Raw genomic sequence first — 21,204 nt, 5'->3', positions numbered from 1 at the left:
TTCATTAATTTCTACCATTCTATCTTCTAATTCACTAATCCTATCTTCTGTCTCTGTTATTCTACTATTTGTTGCCTCCAGAGTGTTTTTAATTTCATTTATTGCATTATTCATTATATATTGACTCTCTTTTATTTCTTCTAGGTCCTTGTTAAACCTTTCTTGCATCTTCTCAATCTTTGTCTCCAGGCTATTTATCTGTGATTCCATTTTGATTTCAAGATTTTGGATCAATTTCACTATCATTATTCGGAATTCTTTATCGGTAGATTCCCTATCTCTTCCTCTTTTGCTTGGTTTGGTGGGCATTTATCCTGTTCCTTTATCTGCTGGGTATTCCTCTGTCTCTTCATCTTCTTTAAATTGCTGATTTTGGGGTGTCCTTTCTGTATTCTGGCAGTTTGTGGAGTTCTCTTTATTGTGGCGTTTCCTCGCTCTGTGTGGGTTTGTACAGGTGGCTTGTCAAGGTTTCTTGGTTAGGGAAGCTTGTGTCGGTGTTCTGGTGGGTGGAGCTGTATTTCTTCTCTCTGGATTGCAATGAAATGTCCAGTAATGGGTTATGGGATGGTTATGGTTTTGGGGTGACTTTGGGCTGCCTGTATCTTGGAGCTCAGAACTGTGTTCCTTGCTGCTGGAGAATTTGCTTGGTATGTCTTGCCCTGAAACTTGTTTCACCCAGAGAGGTTTACAGCGTTATATGGAGAAGAGAAGAGTGAGGAGGGAGTTAGAGGTGACCCGAATGAAATGAGGTGGAATCAGTAGAGAAGAGAGTGGGCTATTCAGTAATCTCTTCCTTATGTGCACTCCACAACTGGACTGCTCAGAGTTGTTCACATAGTTATACAGAGAAGAGAAGAAGGAGGAAGGTGGCAGAGGTGGCCAGGAGGATAAATGGGGGGAATGAAAAGGAGGGAGACAGATCCAGCCAGTAATCAGTTCCCTAAGTGTTCTCCACCGTCTGGAATACACAGAAATTCACAGAGTTGGGTAGAGTAGAGAGGGTTTAGGGAGGAGACACAGGCGACCTGGTGGAGAAAAAGGAGAGTCCAAAGGGAGAGAGAGCAGCTAAGCCAGTAATCTCGCTCCCTAGTGAAAAATGGGTACTGAAGACTGGGTTCTTAAAGGTACAAAATTGGTAACAAATACATAAAAGCAAAAATGTAAAATCTAGAGTAGAGTTTGGAATTTCAAAAATACGATGTTAAAGAAAAGAAGAAGGAAAAGAAAGAGAAAAAACTAACAAACAAAAACACACAAGGTCGCGAAAATTATAAAGAAAATATAGGTACAAAATTGATAACTAATACCAAAAAGCAAAAGTTAAAAATCTAGAGTAGAGTTTGGAATTTCAAAAATGCAATGTTAAAAAAAGAAGAAGAAAAAGAAAGAGAGAGAAAAAAACAAACAAACAAGAACATACAAAGTTGCATAAATTATATATATAAAAAAATACAGATACAAAATAGATAACAAATACCAAAAAGCATAAATTAAAAATCTAGAGTATAGTTTGGAATTTCAGATATACATTATTATTTAAAAGAAGAAGAGAAACAGAGAAAAAGAATAAGAAAGAATAAAAAAGGGTCACAGAAATTATAAAAAAAAAATAAAACTATAGGTACAAAATTGATAACAAATACCAAAAAGCTAAAATTAAAAATCTAGAGTAGAGTTTGGAATTTCAAAAATACAATGTTAAAGAAAAGAAGGGAAAAAAAAGGTCAAAAAATTATAAAAAAAAAAAAAAATATATATATATATATATATATATGAAGTTTGCTTTAAAAAAATAGGGTCTTCTTTTTTTTTCGCAAAGTAATTGGTTATAAAAGTGGAAATTAAAGGAATAATAGAGGACTTAAAAATTTTTTTAATTAAAAAAATAATTATAAATAAAAGAAAGAAAGAATGAGCGTACAAATAGTAAAAATAAATCTAGGACTTTCTCCGGTTTTGTTGTGAGTATTGTGGGTTCAGTTCATTTTTGGCTAGTTCCTTGGTCCGACTTATATTTCTCAAGATCTATAGGCCCCTTCCTATGTAGTTGGTAGTAACCACAGGGTTTTAATCTATTGCCTGTAGCTTCCAAGGCGGTTCCCTCTGTTATAGCTTCTTCTGTTTGCTAGTCTCTTTAGTGTCTGGTTTCCACCCTGACACAAAGGGTACAGTGGAGGACACTTTTTTTTTTTTTAAGGCTCACTTGTTCAGTCGCACTGAGGGGAGGTAGGGAGGGATGCTGCAAACAAATAACCCTGGCGTGTGCTCACAGTGCCTCAGCCACACTGGGTCTGCCCCCGCTCACGGCACGTGTAGCCTCTCTGCCCACACTGCTCAGGCTCTAGGTTGCTCCGCCGGGAACCATCCGTGGCCGGCCCTGGGCTGCCTGTACTTCCCAGGTCCAAGCCGCTCAGGTTCAGGCACTCGGGTAGTCCTCAGAGGCGCAGACTCTTGGTTGGGCCTGCGTTTTGTGCCCTTCCCAGATCCGAGCAGCTCAGGTGATGAGGTGTTTGGTGCGCGTGGTTGCTGCAACCTATCGCCTTCCCACCTCTCGGTTATCTAGGTGTGCACCGGCACGCCTTCTCAGGCAGATGTTGACCGCCCAGACCCCCAAGAAGTTTTAGTTAGCAAAGAAGCCTGCTTACAGTTTTATAGATAATGTCTCTCTGGGGCTGCGATTGTCCCCTTCAGGCTCTGGCTGCCTATCACCGGAGGGGGATGATCTGCCGCTGGCTATCTCTGTTCAGTACTTTGTTCTGTGCGCGGGCCTGGCGCTGTCATAGGTTAGGAATGGCTTTTCACGTGGTAGATATCCCACAGTCTGGTTTGCTAGCCCAAATTATTTCGCTCAGATAGCGCTCGGGGTATTCAGGTCAGATTCTTGTGATGCAGCCCGCGCCGTGCCTCCCTGCCCTTCCCCCGCTTGCTAATGCCGTATGCAGGCATCTGCGCTGCTTCTCCGCTGGGGGAGTTACCGTAGGGCTCGCAATCTGCAGGTTTTAATTTTTTATTTATTTTTCCTCCGTTATGTTGCCCTCTGTGCTTCCAAGGCTCAGCACAGATTTAGCAGTGAGAAGGTTTCCTGGTGTTTGGAAACTTCTCTCTTTTTAAGACTCCCTTCCCAGGACGGAACTCCGTCCCTCCCTCTTTTTGTCCCTTTTTTTGTCTTTTATATTTTTTCCTACCTCCTTTCAAAGACTTGGGTTGCTTTTCTGGGTGCCTGATGTCCTCTGCCGGCATTCAGAAGTTGTTTTGTGGAATTTACTCGGCGTTTAAATGTTCTTTTGATGAATTTGTGGGGGAGAAAGTTTTCTCCCCGTCCTACTCCTCCGCCATCTTAGCTCCTCCTCTATAAGTCTTTTTTTAATCTGCATCAATTGTGTTTATAATTGTATGTGAAGCATTTTTTGAGGTTGTTTAACATCTCTAATAGTTCTAACATCTTGATCATTTGGGTGTCTTCATTTGTTGTTCATTGTTTTCATCCAATTTTAGATCTTTCTATTTCTTGGTATTACAAGTAATTTTCTTTTGCAATGTGGATATTTTGAGTATTATATTAGAAGAGTCTGGATTTAAACCTTCTCTTTCAGTTGGCTTGCTGTGATGACAATCTGGTATGGGAACAGCCTCATTATTGCCAAGTAGGTATAGAAATTCAGTGTCCTCACTCAGCCTTCTTTGACATTTGGAGGAAGAGCTTACTTTTTGGTGTGTATGAAAGTGTCAGCTTCCCATTTGGCCTCCACTCATACCTCTCTGGTTGAGAGAAATAGAAATGTGTCATTGTTGCTCCCTGAATAGCTTCATATGAAACCAGGGGGAAAGTATGGTAGCTGTGTTCACACTTGGTGGAGATAAAAGTCCTGACTCTCCATTAGATCCCCTCTTAATCCACTGAAGGGTGAGAGGTAGGATGTCTCTCTATTGCTTGGCAATAGAAGTACAGGCTTTCTTTGTGGTCTCCATCGACTCCTCAGGCAGAAGAGGGCATCATTACTCCATGGAAAAGGTGAAATTCCATCTCCTTATTCGAATCTTCTCTGATACCACTCCAGTGAAAGTTGGCCGGAGGTGGGGGGGATTGTTACAGTCCTACAATGGTGGAAATCAAGATTTTTTGTTCAGCATTTGTTGGTCGGGGTGGGGGGTGGCAGTGTGCATGTGGGGCCACTTGTTTTTCTGTGCTGTTCTATGGACTAGAATAGTTAATGTTTAAAAGATTTCTGTATTGTCACATGTCCCCTTTTCTGGTCTTATGCTAAAGACAGAAGTCTTCTAACTTTTTATTTCTCTCCATTTTTTGGTATTTCCAAGTTAATGGTTTATTTAGCTCTAAGCCTGGGACATATGAAGCAAAAAGAAAATCCAGTGAATTCACCTGAATGTTGTACCTTGGAATTTGAAATTTCTAGTTAATTTGCCATGTTCTCTATCTTTTGGAGTTTCCTTATATTTGTTTTATATATGATAAGTAAGATGTTAGTCATATTTAGGAGGAATAATAGAGAAAAGCACATCTGTCCATCTTCCTAGAAACAAAAGAGATGAATGTTTTGAAATATTAAATGTATGTATATATTTTACCATAAGTAATACTTTCCCCCAAATGTGTACTTTTAAAACCTATAGCTACTCTAAGGCTTTCTGCCAAAGTAATGAGAGTATAGCTCTCTAATGGCTGTAAGAATGGATCCATTATTGATTTACTATGTAGATTATAAGACAAAAGTATATAATTTTTTTGCACAGGTAAGTTATTTATTACCCATTTTAAATTATAATTACTCCTTTTATAATACACAAGCTTTGGAGGCTAGGATCTTTATGCTTAATTATAAACCTTTGACATAAAGAACTTAAAGTGAGTTCATTTCTTATATGATATAAATAAAAGGTTTATTTATCCCTCAATAACCAGGGACCTTCAGGGGAATAAGACAGAAGTGAGGTAAGACGTGTTTTTTTTTTTTTTTAATCTCCTACCACAACTCAAGTTGAAAGGAAAAAATCAAAACAGAGGGGAATAGTGCCCTCCTGTTCCCTTTCCAGAACTCTGATAGAGACCGTCCCATAGAAAGTCTCATACAAACAGTAGTAGCTACTGCAAAGTAGATCTAGAGAATGCTAGAAGTAGCTCCATTGTACTGTACTGAGGTTCTGAAGTTTCCTTCTCCTACCAATTGGAAAGGCAGATAAGAGTTGACAGCTACTGAGGTTGCAGTGGGGCAGCAGTAGTGAGGGGTAATAGGGAGATAATACTGTGTGGCAGAGGTCAAGGATTGAGAGCTAATCCACAAAAGAGACGGAGAATCTGAATGAGACTCCGAAGTTCTGCACAGCGAGCTAGCATTGAAGTAGAGTGGAGCTAGTGGAGAGAAGAGACTCCTCTGTGAAGGGATTACAACCTGGGTTCTACCAGCTTTGTACTCGACGAATGAAATCTAGGAACACAACTAGTCTATGTGAAAATTTTCATCTCTATGAAGCCTGGGGAGAAAGAAGAGGAAAAGAAAGAAACTTCTCAGCTTGGGCACAATTTCCCGTGGTGTTTTCTTATATTCCAACTCCAATTTGTAGAAAAATATTGCAGAGATTAATAGCCGTGACAAGAAAATTAATAAGTAGAATTTTTACCTTGTGATTTAATAAATATTTATCCAAACAAGGTTGAAAAAGAGAAGAGACTTTTAATGGTGAGTTTTTTGTTTGTTTTGTTTTTTTGTGGGTTAGGGACTTGAGATGGATAAACTATAAGAATAAAGAACATAGTAGTTGAACAATAGTTGTATGTTACTGGTGTATATTTTTGCACACCAGTGTTCCTCTCCCCATCCTCACATCCAATGGAGGACACATTTAGCTGGCATAAATGCTTTACAGGGACTGGGTGGAAGAAAATAAGTGCTGAGCTACCTATTGCATCTTAGTATACAACTGCTATTTAAACTGCCTGGTAAAACCCTGTGCAGATACACAAAACCACCCAATGAAGTGTTGTATATTGTGGCATTCTTAGATCCATTGGATAGAGATCTCCCATCCCCTTAAGGCAAATCAAGCCATCTTTGAATCAGTTAAAGCTTTTAGAAAATATATTGTGATATACAGTCTAAAATTGTCTCTTTTTAACCTCTATAAATGACCTAGAGTTACCTTTCAGGCTCAATTCTATAAATCAACTCCTGCCAACCTTCCTTTAGGACTTCCCTGGTGGCTTAGATGGTAAAGTGTCTGTCTACAATGTGGGAGACCCGGATTCAGTCCCTGGGTTGGGAAGATCCCCTGGAGAAGGAAATGGCAATCCACTCCAGTACCATTGCCTAGAAAATCCCATGGACAGAGAAGCCTGGTGGACTACATTCCATGGGGTCGCAAAGAGTCAGACACGACTGAGCGACTTCACTTAACCTTCCTTTAAATACTTAAGAACCATTATTTTACACTCCAAGTAATTTACTATAAAGCTTGTTTTGACTTGCTTACTACTCTCATGGTACCCTGAATGAGTTCCATTTTGTATGTTGTGGCTGAAGTTCTGGCAGTCAGAACTATATGCAGTATCCCTAGTAGAATTTGGCCAACTCCAAATGCAGTGGAGGTGACTATTTCTAAACAATGCTGCATCACTTAAATTGTGATCTGAGCATGATGGAACTTTTAATTTTTATTTTCTCTTTCATAGTAGTGGTAATATAAGCTTTTCTTGAAAATAAGTATTTAAAGGGGTTCATTGGCAACATTAACTAGAAGGTTAATTTGGACAACCAGCCCCAATTCATCAAACCTGCCATGGTGAAATTCCGATTTGGGCATAAGTCTGCAATAGGCAGAAGCAAAATAAAAAGGAAAAATAGACAGTTGGGTCTGAGTCCTGAGAGGGATTGAAAGATTGACGTCAATCTCTATACACTTCTGAATGGGATTTAGGTAGCAGGGGATATATGCTTACTGTGATAGGAAATGAGAGAGTTAACACCATACATCAGCTTGAGCTTGGGTCTCCAAAGGTTTTGGAAATAAATAGGCAATTTCTGAGGGCCAACTTCTCATAAAACAGAGTTCTAGGCACTAGAAGTGACTTGTAAACCTGTGTTACAAATATTATCATTCCCACTGAAATATGGAGTTTGGCTCATAAACATAATCATCCGCCTAAATACATAAAATGAGTAAGTGGCAAATCCACAATTTCAGTCTGCATCTCTTTCAAATAAAGCTTGATGATCTTTTACCACGTTCTGGCTTACTCTGTGTTTCAGTTCACTAATCTTTCAAAAACTATTAGGTAACAAACCACCCAAAATTTAGTGGCTTAAAATAGAAGTATTTCATTAGCCAGAGGCATGCTACTGCCATAGCATGACAGAAATAAAAGGGTCTTATCTAGGGCTCTTAAGGCCTAAGATTGGAACTGAATCACTGATACTTACTCTCTATCCATTGGCTGACAGAAGTCACATGGATAAGCCAATATGGAGAAGTACTCAACATCACCAGCTCATAATGAGGCTTCAACAAAGGTAGGGGTGGTTGGTGGAGGACTACCCTTTTCTGTCTTACTGTGTTTAGACCAGAGTTTAATTATAAAAACAGAACAATAGTGTAAGTACCTGATTTCCTTCTGACTGCTGTTAAGATGCTAATTTTTCTACCTGATATATAAAATAAATTTACACTAGAAACTTGAGCAACTCTAAATGTACAGATGAGAAAAATAGAAGTAGGGGAAAAATAAGAACTCCACACACTTTTGTTTATTAAGGTTCTTTTTTTTTTTTTTTTCTGTTTGAAGACCTCTGAACTCATTCTTCTTGTTTCAAACTTTTACTTCTTCAAAGCAGTGGTTACTGTGTCATTTTCTATCTTTAATAAAATCTATTTTTAATAAGCTTCTCAGAAAACATAAGATGAAATAATAATGTTTAAAGTGTCTAATCAATGTTTTTTCCTCTAAGATGTTATTACATTTTTTTAGAAACTCTTTTATCCAAAGTGTTGAAAGTCTTCTGAATCAAAAATAAAAATCAAAAAAAATAAAAAATAAAGATAAAAATCCCACTTCCCCAAATTTTGATGATGAGCTTGCACAGGTTTATAAAATCAGAGTAGAGTATCTGTTCTTCTGACTTCTTTTCTACAAAGAAACTCACATTTGCTGATAATTTTTCTTTCCTTGAAGATAGGTTGAGATTTGTTTTTTATCCTTTTCATTTACAGAAAAATAATTTTGTGTGTATTCTCTGAGCCCAGTAAATCGTTTAATCAATAGGTATTTTGTTGACACCTGTATGTGCTTTTCATTATAATCACATTATAAGCCACTATCTACAGTTATTCTGCCATTCCTTTGCATTTGTATTAATCAGTTCAGTTCAGCCACTCAGTTGTGTCCAACTCTTTGCGACCCCATGAAACATAGCATGGCAGTCCTCTCTGTCCATCACCAACTCCCAGAGTCCACCCAAACTCATGTCTATTGAGTCGGTGACGCCATTCAACCATCTCTGTCGTCCCTTTCTCCTCTGCCATCCCTTTCTCCTCCTGCCCTCAATCTTTCCTAGCATCTGGGTCTTTTCAAATGAGTCAGCTCTTCATATCAGGTGGCCGAAATATTGGAGTTTCAGCTTCAACACCAGTCCTTCCAATTAACACCCAGGACTGATCTCCTTTAGGATGGACTGGTTGGATCTCCTTGCAGTCCAAGGGACTCTCAAGAGTCTTCTCCAGCACCATACACTCAATCAATATGCTTACATGCTTAAAATGATCCTTATTTTTGTTTCAACTTTTGCCCCATGTGTTATTAATATTGATGTAATATGTTAAAGAAATAAAGGTTTTATTACTCTTATAATTTTCACATTAAACAGAGGAAAGTGATGTCTTTATACCTTATCCTTTTAGCGTTAATTCTGGAAAATCGTATTATTTTATAAATTGCATTTGAAAGATTCATGCTGCAGCACTAACCTAGATCATTGCCTGGAAATACTGAAGCTTTGGCATAACCAAAGTGTTATTTACTTAGCATATTTAATACTGAATCTCTAGTCTTTTCATTTTCTCTCTTCTAGGTTGTTATATGTCCAACAAGGTACTTTGCTCAAAATACTAGGTGTGTAATAAATACACAGAAAATTTTATTGAATTAAAGACCATTTTGTAATTGTCATATGCCTAGAAAGTAAAGGCTGTTAACATCTCTTCGACTCATTATTTTCATCCTAATAGTTCAATATCTCCCACCTGTGTAAGAAAATGCCATGAAACAGCAATTTGAGGTTGATTTAGAAATGCTCTGCAGTCATACTAATGCCTATGATGATTTTTAAAAGTATCTTTAACATGTTATTTCAAAATTGTTCATAAAAAATTATAAACAGGTTCACTCACACTACAAATGAAGTGAGTGTACTTGTATTTTTCACTATCATTATTATTATTAAATACACTTTTCTACATATATACCTAGTCTTTTTATTCATAATTTCTTACCTACATAGTGTCTTATTAAATTGATATTCACAGTAAGTATAATATGCTTAGTAATTTCCAGGGTTTTTTTTTATTTTGTCATTAATGCCAGAATGCTTCTATAAACACCAGCTTATTTATTTTTTTCTTAAAATATGCCATATAAGTAAATCACCAGAAGCTACCTAGTGAATACATCATTATTTGGATACATGTGATTTAATTTTATTTTTGTAACCCTTAGATCAACAAAATCACAAATAATATGTTTGAAAAAGGTCATATCAAAGAAAAGATCATTTTAAGGCTTTAGGCAAATTTATTGGCCATCTACATATGATCATAAAGAGAATACAATTCAGCACTGCTATTTTGTTGATCTTTTAAAATAGGTTTGTTTCCTGGTTTGATATTTACCTCTGGGATTTAGATCTGAGGTACACTCAATCATCTGATTAACTCAGATATTGTGATAAAAGAACGGAAATTGATTTCCAGAGAGATTATTAACTTGATTATCCCCATTTTACATATTGGTATTGGCCAGCAATTATTTTGGGTACATAGCCAGAGAATGAGTTCTCTAAGATTCTTTTCCCAATATTCAGCACTATGCTTATAAGCTGCCAGTTTTTCTACCATCTCACTCTCCAATGCCAGCCTGACACATCCCTTAATTTCTATTGATGGGGACAACCTTGCTATTCTCTGAGCCTGACTGAACTTCAGACTTTTTCCTTCCTATAGGCCTCTGACCTCCCTTATTTTAGAGCATTAATTTGAAAGTAAAACTTGGAATTGTAAATTCTTTCTCTGCCTCTTTGAGATGTAAATCTTTTCCCAGACTTTTTGCTGGTTTTTATGTCCCAGGACTGTCTTTCTCAAGGGCTGGGAGCCATCGCTTTGAAATATAATCATCAAGAAAAATAGTGTCTCTCTCTTAGTCTGGAGGGGCTGGTGGAAGACTAGTTTCTATTAGCCAATGAACATTATTTAGCAACCTGCATGTAGGAGCCCCGGGCAATGTGGGTTCCATCCCTGGGTCAAGAAAATACCCTGGAGGCAGGGCATGGAAAACTAATTCAGTATTCCTGCCTTAAGAATCCCATGGACAGAGGAGCCTGGCAGGCTACAGTCCATGGGGTTGCAAAGAATCAGACACAACTGAAGTGGCTTAGCACACACACCATTTAGCAAACAGGATCCTAGTTCACTCCAGTGCTTAAAATATGTCTGGTCTTTTGTTTCAGTGAAGTTGAGTTCAGTCTCTCTCTCCTGTTGCAACAGTCTGAAAAAAAGTCTTGGCTGTTTAATGCCATCTAATGCAATTTTTCTTTGACACACAATTATCTATATACCTATAGGTTACATATACACTTGTAGGATCATCCTCACCTTGTAGTCATGTCTTTTTCCTATTAACTTACAGTATTATCAAGAGGTAGAGTTTATTTCTCTATCCCTTGAATCTATGCTGATCTGTTTTTTTTGTTTTTGTTTTTGCTTAATGCGGAATGTGGCAGAAGTAGACAATGTGCCAGTGTGAAGCTAGACATCAAGAAGCCTGGGGCACACTTTGCCACAGTCAGCCTGCTTCTTTCTGTGGTCAAGTGAGTGAGTTTAGCTGAGACCAGCCCTAATTGCTGACTTGAACAACTGGATACAAATATTTTATAGAGCTTTTGTGGCTAGGAAAAGTATAATTGTAAAGCAATGCCATAGTGAAATATATAAACATACGCATGTGATTCTGAAAATTTTTAATTTTCAAACTTGGCAACCCCCTCTTTCCCATTAGGTGACCCATGTATAAATTAAGATATATAGATTTCCATTTGCTTACATCAGCAGAAATATGCTTTGATATCTCAGTATTGCATATCTTTTTGTCCTCTGCTAAACTATCTACTTTAAGAAGTAAAATATATTCCATCTTCCTCAAGGCTCAAATTGCCAAAAAAATATCAAATCTAACTAAAATGACCAACTGACTCCCTTAAAGTGATCGATTTAATTATGGTACTTTGTTTTCTTAGTTCACTGGGGTCCCCAGTTAAAATAACAGACTCAAGCAGATGTGCTTTGAGATGATAAGAGGGCAATTTACCGTGTCATGGAGAAAAAGGAGCAAAATTAGAGCAGTTTACTAAAAAGTAACTTCAAAGAACCAATACTTCTAATTAAAGTATGCTCCAAACATTACTCACATCTATTTTAACATATCGCATTGGTTATGAAGTAAAATCAGAGTTCTATCTCTCAGAATTATATCTCTTTGGGGAACACTTATTTCTAAAAGAATCGTCTCTCTTTCTAAAAAAAGATGCTTTCTACAATTAATGAAATTAGTCTTCATTTTCAAGATTTCTGAGCAAACTTGTTAGACTGTTTATATCTGGTTTAACATCTGACCTAATTTCAATTTGCAGAACATAATTGGAGCTTGAGGATATCATTATTCATAGCACTTTTCTAATTATATCAAATGAGAGTTAACCTTTGAATAAAGAAGGCTATTCAAAGAGAACTGAGTTATTTCTTCTCTTCTTAAATGTAGATAAAAACAGGACCAGTCCTTGCTAACTTTTCTGTTGCTGATACTTCACTCATAAAATATGCATGTTGTTTCATTGTTTATAATTGCCTTGGGAAAGTACTTACTTACACCTGTTGGTAAATAAAGAATTCATAAATTTACAAGTTTTAAAAAATTTTTATGCTCTCATCTTTCAATTCAATTGAAATTCAATTGAAAATAGGGTGTAAATTTTTGGCATGTGCTTCCATTACTAATGTGAATTGCTTTCTTATATTTTGGTAAATTCTTAAACTCAAGTGTATTTCTTAAACTGATCATTGAAAATCAGCCAAAGGTTATTTTCATGACTAGAATTTATTGCTGTATGAGCCTACCAAAATTGCAAATTTTGCTTTCTAGTCATAGAATTTTAAAATGTTATATTCAACAGTTTTTATAATGCTAACATTAAATAAATAATGTTGTAAATAAATAGAGCAGGATAATTATCTTTGATCTCATGGTTGAGTTATTAAAAATATTAGGATATTGAATTATAAATAACATTAGGATAATTCTGTTTTTCCTGACTCCAAGCCCTTATAATTTACAAAGACTCTTTGGAGATAATTGATGACAGTTATAATGCTCTACTTTTTTTATAACTCCCCTTGTTTGGGAAACCATTTAGGATAACTAGCGGGTACACTTATTAATTGCTTAGAAGTTTACTAAAATAAAGCTACCACTTTACAACATTTCTTCAAGTAATATATTACAAAATACATATTTTATAATTAAAAAATCCATTTGGAGTTCAGTAAATTTAACCCCATTTGTTGTTCATCATTCAGCTAGTATTTGGAAGTGTAGAAACTGTACTTTATAGTACAGTTTGAAATCAAGAAGTGTGGTACTTCCAGATTACTTCTTCTTTCTCAGAACTGTATTGGCTATTTAGAGTTCTTGATAGTTCATATAAATTTTAGTATTGTGTTTTCTGTCTGTGAAATATATTACTGGAATTTTTATAGGAAAAACACTGACTCTTTTAGATGATTTTGAACTGAGTGGACATTTAAATAAATTAATACTTCCAATCCATGAATGAACACAAGATATCTTTTCATTTGTTTTGTATCCTTCAATTTCTTTCATCAAATTTTTCTAATTTTTACTATATAAAACTTTTACCTTTTTGGTTTAATTTATTCATAAGTATTTTATTGTTTTAATGCTATTATAGATAAGAATTCTCTAAAGCTGCTTTTTCAGATATTTTATTGTTGGTGTACAGAAATATGATTGATTTTTTTGTATACTGATTTTTTAGTTTGCAACTTTACTGAATTTGTTTTCTAAAAGTCTTTGTGATTTTCAAAACATAAGATAGTATCATCAAAAAAAAAAAACAGTTTTACTTCTTCGTTTCTGATTTATTTCTTTTTCTTGCCTTATTATAGGAGTAAGAATGGGCAGAATAGTGTGAATGGGCACCCTTATATTCTTCCTGATCTAGAGGAAAAGCTTTTAACTATTCATAGTCAAGTTTGATGTTAGCTGTGGACTTGACATATAGGCCTTTATTATGATAAGATATGTTTCTTTTATCCCAGTTTCTTAAGCATTTTTATAATAAGTAATGTTTAATTTTATCAAATGTGGGTCAAGATAACAGACAGGATAGGGAAACATACAAAATGAATTGAAAGTAGTTCAAAATTAGCATTTTTAGTTAAAAATATGTCTGAAGTGCAGAGAGGTTTAGCTAGTAATAAAAAGCATCCCAGATAAACTTGAACAAAAATGTTTCAGACACAGCTAAAAATATAAATGCTATAAAGCTTTTTACATTTCACTTCTGTTTGATTTTCTTTAACTTCTTTCTCAGAAAAAATCAGATTTCACAAAAGTTTTTCAAAAACTGGTATAGAAAACAATGTGTTTCGGAGCACATCCTACTGCACTGGAAGGATTGGAATCACAGTCCTTATCTCTAGTGTTCAGTAAGATGTGAAGTACTTATAAGAAATGATTCTGCTGGTCTATATACAAAATATGACATCGCAGGCAAAAATTGTGAATTGTCAGTGTTTACCTTAACATACTTAAATAATTTCTCTAATAACTGGGACCTATCTCAGTTTTTCATGTTTGGATATATCCTGTGCCCCTCAGACAGAGTAGATAATCAGGCTTCTATCTTCTTGGTTAGAAAAAAATAGCAATCTGAGGTTGATAGTTCATCCTCAATTGTAATTGGTGAGGTGTTAGGGAATATGGCAGTATGCTGAAATATTTGTGTGTACATTTGTGTGCACACACGTGCACGCACGCATGTTGGTGGCATGCTGTCATGTAACAAAAGGTACCAAAAACCTTCCTTTTAAGTTCATACACCTGCCAGAAGTTGTGGCCAGCTTCCTCTCCATAAGACTTTATAAGCAGTGTGAGAGCCAGCTCTGCAAACACTCATTTTCGTTCTACATGATATAAGTGATGTGTCCATTTGTAGAATAATTCTGTCATGGAAAGTGATGAATTGTTTCCTGCATAAGAGATAAGAGGAAGTTTTTTCCTTCTTTAAAGCCAAGGGAGTTGGATTCCAAGAGAATCATTTTTAAAGCCTGGAGCCCCATACAGGGTGAGGGTATTGGTCTTTCATGCACTAGTTCAGTGTCTATGCAACTAGAACAAGAGTAAAAAATATAAGTTCTCCAAAGATAAAAAATAATACAGATTCCAAATATGTGCACATACATTACTGCCTCAAGGCTGAGGAAACAAGGATGGTCATGATAAGAAATGCAAATAATAATATGCATCAGCAGAGTAGATGGTAATACCAACAACTGGAGAATAGGCCTAAAGGAGGACTAAACTTGCTTAAAAAATCCATGCTGAAGTGAACTGCTCTGGAATGATCTACCCACTTGAAGTTTGCCAAGGCATCGCCTTGAATCCCACAGCTCAAGAATGAGGGAAATTAAAACACCCAAACCAAATGGGGATGGATGTTGGGAATGAAAGCAGACTGTAACCGATTTCAGTTATATAAGGATATTTCTGTATTTTACCTCATGATTCTCACAAAACTCCTTCTTACCATTCCAAGAAGATAGAATATATAAGGAGAGAAGCAGATATAAGGAGGGCTTTATATAAAAGTTGAGACTAAAAGTTAAAAAAAAAAAAAAAAAGCTACCCTAAGTTTTAAGAAGTGTGGTGAAAGTATTTCAGAAACTCAAAACTCATTATAAAGTTAAGGAATTATACTGAGAATTCAGTTAATGAGTTACTATTGGAAGGGAATCCTTGTATGGGATAGATGCCACATTTTAATTAGAAATAAATAAAACTTTATTCTCAAATGGTTTGAAATTACTCAGCCCAATTAACTTGAATGTGTAGATGAGTCGTGAGGTACAAAATTAAACCAAATGAGACACTTTACCCATGATATCATACAAACTGAGGACAGAGTACTTTACTCTGGATATTAGTAGAGATAAAGTTATAGGGACTTTTTCTTTTAAGGAGTAACAGCTAAATATTTTTGTTATCATTTTAAGATAATAAAAAGGAAACATTCTCAGCAGAGTCCTAGTCAGAGGTGTTACTGATGAAATTTCTACAGCCTCTACCACATGGGCCTAGATAGGTCTTTCCACTTATGGCATGATCTTCCCCCAAGGGTTTTAGTATTCCTGCAGACGAGCAGAACTTGTCATTTCTGCCATACTTTTCTCTTCTGTGGTGAGATATTGATGTATTTCTAGTGTCCATAGTTCACCACTAGCTGGTCCTGTTTTTTACTATCCTATATGTTCTGGTGGCTGAGAGGTTAAAGCGTCTGCCTGGAATGCGGGAGACGAGGGTTCGATCCCTGGGTCGGGAAGATCCCCTGGAGAAGGAAATGGTAACCCACTCCAGTACTCTTGCTTGGAGAATCCCATGGAGGGAGGAGCCTGGTAGGCTACAGTCCATGGGCTCGCAAAGAGTCGGACGACGATTGAGCGACTTCACTTTCACTTTCACTTTCATCATTGGAGAAGGCAATGGCAACCCACTCCAGTACTCTTGCCTAGAAAATCCCATGCACGGAGGAGCCTGGTAGGCTGCAGTCCATGAGGTTGCTAAGAGTAGGACACGACTGAGTGAATTCACTTTCACTTTTCACTTTCATCATTGGAGAAGGAAATGGCAACCCACTCCAGTGTTCTTGCCTGGTGAATCCCAGGGATGGGGGAGCCTGGTGGGCTGTCGTCTATGGGGTCGCACTGAGTCGGACACGACTGAAGCGACTTAGCAGCAGTAGCATCAGCAGCATGTTCTACCAGAGATAGAATTTTAAAACATAACCAACTTTCTCAATGCAAGTCAGAAACAGATGTCAAACCAACAATCTGTCTCTCCAGTTACCATTCAAAACCGGTCAAACAATGAAACAGCATATCAAGTGGTAGAGATTCTATCCCACCCTGTCTATGACTCACGTTTAATTTTAATTAATGTATGTGCTGAGAAAATTTGCTTGTCTGTGAGTAAATGGTATTTGGAGCTTCATTATTAACTGGTATTTGTAATAATTCTTTGAATTTCTCCCTTCTTGTATTTCAAAAATCACCTAGAGATCACTCAACAGAATTTTCAATGATTCATCAGTTGAGAATTCAAACAGCACCTTGCTAAGTTTGGTTGAAAACAAATTATTAGAAGCCATTTGACTACTAAAATATTTTTCTTTCTGGAAATGCTACCATATATTTGTAATTGAAGTATAGTTGATTTATAATATTAGTTTCAGGTATATAATACAGTGTCAATACTTTTTATACATTATACTCCACTTGCATACATTTACTTTTAAGATACTATATATAAGTGAAACAGAGTATTTGCCTTTCTCTGCTTGACTTATTTCACTAAGCGTACCACTCTCTAGGTCTACCTATGTTGCTAAAAATGACAGTTTTGATTCTGTTTTCTGGCTGAGTAGTATTGTAGTAGTGTGTATCATATCTTCTTTATTTGTTGATGGACATTTAACTTGCTTCCACATCTTCCTGCTATTGTAAATAATACTGTTACGAATGTTGGAGTGCATGTACCTTTCTGAATTAGTGTTTTTGATTTCTTAGGATATATACTCAGGATTGGAATTACTGTATCATAGTTTTCATAGGAGCCTCCATATTGTTTTCCATAGTGGCTGCACCAATTTACATGCCTTCCGGAAGTGTGCAAGGGTTTCTTTTTCTTGCATCCTGGCAAACATTTGTTATTTGTGTTTTTTAACGTTAATAGCCATTCCCACAGATGTGAGGTGTATTTCATTGTGGTTTTGATTTGCATTTCTCTGATTAAGAGTGTTGAGCATCTTTTCATGTGCCTGTTTGCCATCTGTGTTTCTCCTTTCAAAAAATGTTTATTCAGTTCTTTATTTTTTAATATAAATTTATTTATTTTAATTGGAGGTTAATTACTTTACAGTGTTGTATTGGTTTTGCCATACATCAACATGAATCCGCCACAGGTATACACGTGTTCCCCATCCTGAACCCCACTCCCTCCTCCCTCCCCGTACCATCCCTCTGGGTTATCCCAGTGCACCAGCCCCAAGCATCCTGTCTCAAGCATCGAACCTGGACTGGCGATTCATTTCATATATGATATTATACATGGTTCAATGCCATTCTCCCAAATCATCCCACCCTCTCCCTCTCCCACAGAGTCCAAAAGACTGTTCTATACATCTGTATCTCTTTTGCTGTCTCGCTTACAGGGTTATCGTTACCATCTTTCTAAATTCCATATATATGCATTAGTATACTGTATTGGTGTTTTTCTTTCTGGCTTACTTCACTCTGTATAATCAGCTCCAGTTTCATCCACCTCATTAGAACTGATTCAAATGTATTCTTTTTAATGGCTGAGTAATACTCCATTGTGTATATGTACCACAGCTTTCTTATCCATTCAGCTGCTGATGGACATCTAGGTTGCTTCCATGTCCTAGCTATTATAAACGGTGCTGCAGTGAACATTGGGGTACACGTATCTCTTTCCCTTCTGGTTTCCTCAGTGTGTATGCCCAGCAGTGGGATTGCTGGGTCATAAGGCAGTTCTATTTCCAGTTTTTTAAGGAATCTCCACACTGTTCTCCATAGTGGCTATACTAGTTTGCATTCCCACCAACAGTGTAAGAGGGTTCCCTTTTCTCCACACCCTCTCTAGCATTTATTGCTTGTAGACTTTTGGACCGCAGCCATTCTGACTGGCATGAAATGGTACCTCATTGTGGTTTTGATTTGCATTTCCCTGATAACGAGTGATGCTGAGCATCTTTTCATGTGTTTGTTAGCCATCTGTATGTCTTCTTTGGAGAAATGTCTATTTAGTTCTTTGGCCCATTTTTTGATTGGGTTGTTTAATTTTCTGGAATTGAGCTGTAGGAGTTGCTTGTATATTTTTGAGATTAGTTGTTTGTCAGTTGCTTCATTTGCTACTATTTTCTCCCATTCTGAAGGCTGTCTTTTCACCTGGCTTTTAGTTTCCTTTGTTGTGCAGAAGCTTTATTCAGTTCTTATGACTGCTTATCAATTGGATTTTTTTATATTGAGTTGTATGAACCATTTATATATTTTGGATATTAATCAGTATTGTCATTTGCAAGTATTTTTTTTTTCCCATTTAGTAGGTTAGTAGGTTGTCCTTTCATTTTATCAGTGATTTCCTTTGTTGTTGAAAAGCTTTTAGTTTAATTAGTTGCCATTTGTTTACTTTTGCTTTTATTTCCTTTGCCTTAGGAGATGTATCCAAAAATATTTAATACATTCTATGTCAAAGAATATTCTATGTTCTCATATAGGAATTTTATGGTTTCTAGTCTTTTTTTGTTTCTTTGTTTCTAGTCTTACACATAGACTTTTAATCCATTTTGCGTTGATTTTGTCTGTAGTATCAGGTAATGTCCCATTCTCCTGTAGCTGTATAATTTTCCCAGCACCACTTTTAAAAAGACTTTATTTCCTCCATTTATATTTCTGCCTCCTTTGTTGTAGATTAGTTGATCATAAGTGCCTGGGTTTATTTCTGGGCTGCATTCTGTTCAGACCTGACAAAGCATATGAATGGGGAGGGCGGGCAGCCATATTGGCTCTTACACAGGCAGCACATGGGTCTCTGACTGTGACCATAGCAAACTGATCCCCTGACTCACACTGAGCACTAGCACTAGTCCTTCTTATTCCAGTACTTCTCTCCTCTAAAGTGAGTGTGTCAGTGCTTTGAAAGAAGAACACGTGGAGCCAGCTTGAACCCAACTCCCAGGCCTTCTTTTCCAGCAACTTGGTACCCAATCCCATCCTCAGTAGGGTGGTGACAGCCATTAAGCAGAAGATAAGCCTGCTCACACCTGGCTCTGATCCTACATCTCCGCCCTCCTCCCCGCCCCAGGTGATAGCTTCCAGCATACTCTGAGAAAGGTGTGATGATATTCACATCAAATCCAGATCTCACACCAAAGCCACTGGGGGCCTGCAGATTATATAGGAAAGCTCCTAGGTAAGGACACACCTTTAAGACATGATAGGTAACTGTTTCACCTAGTTTCATAAAGACAGAGGAAATTACGCAAAATGAGATGATAGAGGAATTCATTTCAGTTGAGAGTATAAGAGAAAAACCCCTAGCTGATGAAATGGAAATAAACAATTTACAGGATAAAGAATTCAAATCATTAGTAATAAGAATACTAACTGAATTAGAGAAAAGAATACCTGAACACAGTGAGAATATTAACAAGGAACTAGAAAATATAAAAAGGAACCAGTCACAACTGAAGGATGTAATTATGGAAATGAAAAACACACTTGAAGGAATTAATAGTACAGTAGGTGACACAGAAAAACATGTTAAGTGGTCTGGAAGACAGAATAATGGAAATCACCACCTGAAAATGGCAAAAAGGAAAACAAATTTTAAAAATTGAGAATAGTTTAAGGGTCTATGAGACAACATCTGGCATAACAACATTTTTACTTTATTTTAGGGGTCCTAGAGGCAAAAAGGAGTAGTGTATTCAAAAATATATTTGATGAAACTATGGCTGAAAAATTCCCAAACCTGAAGAAGAAACAGATGTTCTTGTAAAGGAAGTATCATGTATTTTACCAAATTTGACTAATAATGTCAATTTTATTTTTCTCTACTAATACCTAAAGTTGAGTATTTAGTTAATTCTTTAGTATAGTGCCCCAAATCATAACATTTAGGAATTAATTTAAAAAGGAATATATAATCCCATAAAATGAAAACTGTAGCAATTTCTGGAAATTATGAAAAAAGGCCTAAGTCAAGAGTTACCTGCTCATGGATTAGAAGACAAGATACTAACTTTCCTTAGGTTGGCTGATAGATTCAATGCATTTATAATAAATATACACTGGCATTTTCTAAAAAAGAAAAAAATTCACAAGTTGGTTATAAAATGTATATGAAAATGAAAGCAAACTAATATAATTCATCTAAAAATTTTTTAAAAAGAACAAAATGGAAAGGCCTACACTAACTAATGTTAAGACTTAAAAACTACATTGATAAAGGAAATGTGATTTTGGTAAAATGTAGGATGAATGGAGAAGGATAGAGTCCAAAGTAAACATACCCATCCTTAAATGGTAAACTAATTTTTAATGATTAACCAATTCAGTGGGGAAAATGTGTTTTTAATAAATTTTGCTTATACAACTATATTCACAACACACACACAATTGCCTTGAAATAGATCATAGACATAAATGTAAAGCAAAGATTATAAAACTCTTAGGAAAAAAAAATGTATGAGAGAAAAAAATCTTTCAGCTTGGTGTTAGCAATATTTTCTTTGTCATAACAAAAAATTTTAAAAGAGAGAGAGGGAGTTTGAACCAGATGGTGGAGGAGTAGGTAGATGTGGAGTACACCTCTCTCCACGGATACATCAGGAATACACTTCAGACACAGAAGTGCATGTAGAGCACCGGCTGAGAACAGACAGGAGTACTGACCAGCAAAAAAGAATATACAGAACCACTCAAAACTCCGTAAGACAAAGGAACTAGGGGGAAAAACAGGAGTGTTAGTAGGACTGGACCTGCCCTCCATGAGTGGGGGAACTGAAGCAGGGGTACGATCCCCACATCGGGGCAATTGTTTGAGTCAGAGGA

This window comes from Bos indicus, chromosome 7 (genome assembly GCF_029378745.1).
Source record: "Bos indicus isolate NIAB-ARS_2022 breed Sahiwal x Tharparkar chromosome 7, NIAB-ARS_B.indTharparkar_mat_pri_1.0, whole genome shotgun sequence".
Lineage (NCBI taxonomy): Eukaryota > Metazoa > Chordata > Mammalia > Artiodactyla > Bovidae > Bos > Bos indicus.
Note: the sequence above shows the minus strand (reverse complement) of the source record.